This window comes from Pseudonaja textilis, chromosome 1, assembly GCF_049901715.1.
Source record: "Pseudonaja textilis isolate UNSWEBS1 chromosome 1, rPseTex1.2, whole genome shotgun sequence".
NCBI classification, from domain to species: domain Eukaryota; kingdom Metazoa; phylum Chordata; class Lepidosauria; order Squamata; family Elapidae; genus Pseudonaja; species Pseudonaja textilis.
The window spans coordinates 3,233,903-3,238,989 of record NC_141990.1 but is presented as its reverse complement, the minus strand read 5'-3'; the positions used below and the strand labels follow the sequence as shown (position 1 = coordinate 3,238,989).

The 5,087-nt window shown below is 39.1% G+C and overlaps 1 protein-coding gene across 4 annotated transcripts in view; it reads left to right on the top strand.

Annotated features, from left to right (window-relative positions):
- ZSWIM7 (zinc finger SWIM-type containing 7) overlaps positions 1-5,087 on the top strand; it is a 38,064-nt gene that overhangs the window by 264 nt on the left and 32,713 nt on the right. The window lies entirely within an intron of this gene.

The window sequence follows — 5,087 nt, the reverse complement described above, 5'->3', positions numbered from 1 at the left end:
GTGAGTTTTGCGGTCCATTTATAGACTACTTTGGGTAGAGTGGTGCAGCGTTGTGGTCTTGCGAGATGTTTTTCCAATATGTAGGAAAAACAGGAGAAATTCTAGTTGTTGCTTAACATATTTATCTCTCTGGGAAAGAGAAATGGCCTTATTCAGAAAGATTCATTAATTGCCAACTATCGGATACTGCGCTTTGTTCTCCTGACCTCAGGTATAGGAGGGCTCACTATATTTTCTAGCTCTTCGTTCCTTCTGCTGTGCACATGCGCAGAATAGGACAGAAGGTGTCATTTGAGCATGGAGTGCTTTTAACTTAATCCTCCACACGAGGCGCTCGATATCGGCGCCACAGCTTCCCCTCCCTACGTTAGTGGGCGGGATATGGAGGAGAAGGCGGGATTTCACGTGACTGAAATTAGCCACTCAGAGCAGAGCAGCGGGAAAAATTGTTGCTAAGCAACGGCGTGACCGGGCCTTCCTTTTTGAGAGCCGCTTGGTTCCCACCTTCGATTTGTTTTAAGTTTTGTTCAAAACTGCTCATATTTAATATTTTTTTAAAAAAAACATGAAGCCTCCAACACTTTGCCACATCACGGCAAACTTTATACCACATTTTTGTACCATCGCAATAAAAAATATATAAATAAGCAGTAAATTTAATAAAGTAAAATCAATCATGTGAATTAATTAAAAAAAGAAATTAATTACGAATACAGGCAGTCCTCGACTTACAACCGTTCATTTTGTGACTTCAGAATTGCAAAAACACTGAAAAAAGGCCAGTCCTCACACTTATGACCATCACAGCATTCACCAGTCGCATGATCAAATTCAGCTTGCTTGGAAATTGGGATATATTTGTGACACTTGTGATGTCCCAGGGTCATGTGATCAATATTTGCCACCTTCCCAGCTGGCTTCCAGCATGCAAAGTCAATGGGAGAAGCCTGATTTGCTTAATGACCACTTGATTCACTTAACAACTGCAGTGATTCACTTAACAACCATAGCAAAAAGATCGTGCCTATTGTGTTCTGAGAATTAGCTTTAAAAAACAGGGTTTTAAAAACAACTTAGAATCCTTTTCCTTTTAGCTCTTGAATTTAGGCCGTTTATATTGATGGAAAGAATTTTCCTTCCTTCGTCCATTTACTTAAGTCTGCCTCGCTTTTTGTCTCGTAACTATTCGGCTCTAATTTGGCTAACTCCTCAAAGCAAATCATTAAAAGAAAACAACTATGACAAACTTCTCCAACAATCCAAGGAAGACTTAGATTCCTGGAGTAAATTACAACTTTCCTTATTGGGCAGGATTGCTTTGATTAAGATGAATATTCTGCCAAAATTTCTATATTTATTCCAGACAATTCCAATCAAATTAAATAAATTTTTTTTAATGGAATTAAACAAGATAACGTTGAAATTTATTTGGCAGGGGAAAAAAGCTAGGATTAACGTAAAAGCCCTACAAGATTCGAAAAGCAGAGGAGGGTTAGCCCAGCCAAACTGGGAAATGTATCATACGGCAGCCACCCTACTATGGATAAAGGATTGGGTGAATCTAACCAACAAAAGAACACTAGTATTAGAAGGCCACGATATGCAGAAAGGATGGCATGCCTTTCTGTGGGAAACTGGGAAACCCAGGCAATCATATTTCCATAGGCATCTTATCAGGGACTCTTTATTAACTAATTGGAAAAAAGTACATTAAAAAACTCTATCTAAAAATACCGATTTGGCTATCTCCAATGGAAGCGATAGTACACCCTAATAATTTGGACATAACTAAAATGATTAAGTACGAAAATTTATTAGACCCACAAGGAAAGCTGAAAACACGACAAGAATTACAAGAGCGAGGATTTATAATTGATCAGTGGGTGTACCTTCAAATTCATAGTAGATACAAACAAGACATTAAGGAATTTGGAATCTACAATAAATTACAGACTTTAGACAAAATTCTATTAGGACCGAGTAAAAAAAATATATCTAAATTTTACAAACATTTATTAGAAACAGAACTAGAACAAGAAATTGTCAAAGGAAATATGATTGCGTGGAGCAGAAACGTGGGTCGGAGCATTACCCTAGCAGAATGGGAAAGGATCTGGAACAGGAACATTAAGATCACGAAATCAGCAGCTTATAAAGAAAACTCATATAAAATGTTTTATAGATGGCACCTGCCCCCTTCAAGATTGGCAAAGATGCACCCCAACACGAGCCCCAAATGTTGGAAATGTCAAAACATAGAAGGTACCTTCTTCCACATGTGGTGGTCATGCAAGGAAACCCAGAAGTACTGGCAAAAAATTAGGCACTGGCTAGAGGAAATAACCAAGGAACAAATTGAGTACAAACCAGAATCCTTCCTTCTAGGAATTTTTGATAAACAAATATCCAAAAAATCGAAGTATATTACAATCCATATCTTAACCGGCCAGACTGGCATTTGCCCAGTGCTGGAAACTACCTTCTATCCCCACTGAACTTATGGTTATTCAGAAAATTTTACAATGCGCGAAATGGACAAACTAACCCAAGCATTAAAAATAAAGAATCCTCAACCTATTATAACAATTGGAATCCTTGGTATAATTGGCTAAACCAAAGATAGATCACCTCTAGGAAAATTAAGGCCGAGGGCCTCCGAAGCAGAGATAAAGAAAAGCACCGCCGACGATAGTTTTGAAGAAGAAAGGATCTTACAGACAGTCACAAAAAATATGGTTTTATTATAATTGTTTTCCCTACTCTTCCCACCCCCTTCCCTTCCCTTTCCCTCTTTCCTCTCTCAAGCCTTCCTCTCTTTCCCTCTTGGCCTATGCCAAGACCTGTTTGTCTTTTTGTTGTACATAATTTGTAGCTGTGTTGTTTTCTTTTAAAAGTAAAATTAATAAAGTTTTTTCTAAAATAAGAAAATAAAAACAACTTAAACCCTGACGAGTAAAAAATAAACCAGATTTAAGGTTAGGAGGTTTTCTTGCCAATATAGGTAGTCCCCAATTTACGACCACGATCCCAAAATGTATGTTGCTAAGCAAAACAGTTTTAAATGAGTTTAGCCTTATTTTACAACCCTTCTTGCTACTGTTAAGTGAATCATTGTCGTTAAGTTAGTAACATGGTTGTTAAGTGAATCTGGTTTTTTCATTGACTTTGCTTGTCAGAAGGTCGCAAAACGGATCACTGCAACTGTCATAAATATGAACCAGTTGCCAAGCCTCTGAATTTTGATCATATGACCATGGAGATTCGGCAGAGGTCGTAAGTGTGAAAAATGGTCATGTCACTTTTTTTCAGTGCCGTTGTAACTTCAAACCATCACTAAATGAACCATTGTAAGTCGAGGACTACTTGTAGCCACAAGTAGTTTGTCACTGCCTTTTCCCCATGTTTTGTTTTAAACATCCCGGTTTCCTTTACAATCCTGAGATCTCCTGGCGGTCTCCCATCCAGATCGACTTCATCACCACCACCACCCAGCTTGGCCAGATGCTGCCCCAGTTGCCACTCTCAGGCTAACATCAATCATCCTGCTTCCATTTCTTTTATCCCAGTGCCAATTTAGATGCTTTTCTCTTCGGTTTGAACTCAAAACGCCCAGCATAGCGAAATTCCGGATAAGAAAAGTTGGGTTTTTCCCCTGCTGACTTATCTTGGACAAAGATTGTCCTCTATTTTGCCAATTTTTGTGTATGATTCAAGAGTTTCTTGAATTTTTAGTGATATGTCTCTATTTTGCTGTAGAAGGAGAAGCCGGAGGCAAGGGCTGTGCTACTGTCCGTGCATCGTAATTATTAATATCCCCGGAGGTCACATTCCCAGGATCTCCGGCTGGTGCCGCTGCCAAAATTCCAGCTGTCCACTTGCCAAAGCATGCAATGCATTTAAATCATCCTTGACCTCTCTTTAGAGGGGCCAGATAGCAGGGACAGCAGTTATCCAGAGATTCTCTCTTCCTTTCCCTTTCTTCTTTTCTTTTTAAAAAGTGCAGACAGGTAAAAACTGCATTCAGTTTGAGTGTTTAAGGCGTTGTGTGTGTTATTCTTGCTTTCCTTAATGGATTCCTTCCCCTTTGGGAGGGAAGAAGGAAAGGGAGGGAGGGAGGGAGGAGAAGAAAGAAAAAGGAAGGAAGGAACTAAAGGAAAGAAAGGAAAGGAAAGAAAGAAAAATAAAAGGGGAGGGAGGTGTTGTGTGTATTATTCTTGCTTTCCTTAATGGATTCCTTCCCCTTTTGGAGGAAAGAAAGAAAGGGAGGGAGGGAGGAGAAGAAAGAAAGAAAGAAAGAAAGAAAGAAAGGGAGAGAGGGAGGGAAGAAAGGATGGAAGGAAGAGAAGGGAAGGAAGGAAGGAAAGAAAGAAAGAGAAAGAAAGAAAGAAAGAAAGAAAGAAAGAAAGAAAGAAAGAAAGAAAGAAAGAAAGAAAGAAAGAAAGAATTGATCAGAATCACTTGGCTGAGATGGGCAGCTATAGGAGTTATAGCAATAGATTTATGATACGTAGATAGTGAGAGAGAAGAGGGGTGATACCTAGTTCTTTCCTAAAATTGTAGAAATGAATTTGACCCTTCTTACATTCTCTTTGTTTTCTCCCAGCCTTCTCCTCTTTCCTTTGTTTCTTGCTTCCTTTCTTGTTTCCTTCTTTTGTTCTTCCCCCATTCCTCCTTCCCTCAACTTTCCATTAATTTCCTATTCACTCCTTCCTTCCTTCCTCATTTCACTTTCTCTTTTCCCTTCCTCTCTTCTTTCATTTCTCATTTGTTTCCTTCCCTTCCTCAACTTCTCCTCTTTCCTTCCTTTCTTCCCTCTCTCCATATTCCCATCTCCTTCCTTCCTTTGTTTCTCCCTCCATTTCTTCATTGCTTCCCTCTTTCTCGTTTTTTCTTCTTTCCTTCTTCCTTCCCTTCCTTCTTTCTTTCCTCCCTCCCTTTTTCATTTATTTCCTTCTTTCCCTATCTATTCCCATCTTCCTTCCTTCCTTCTTTTCCTCCATCCTTCCTTCACCTCATTTTCACTTTCTCATTTTCCTCCCTTCTTTCTTTCCTTCCTTCCTTATTTTCATTCTTATCTTCTTCCTTCC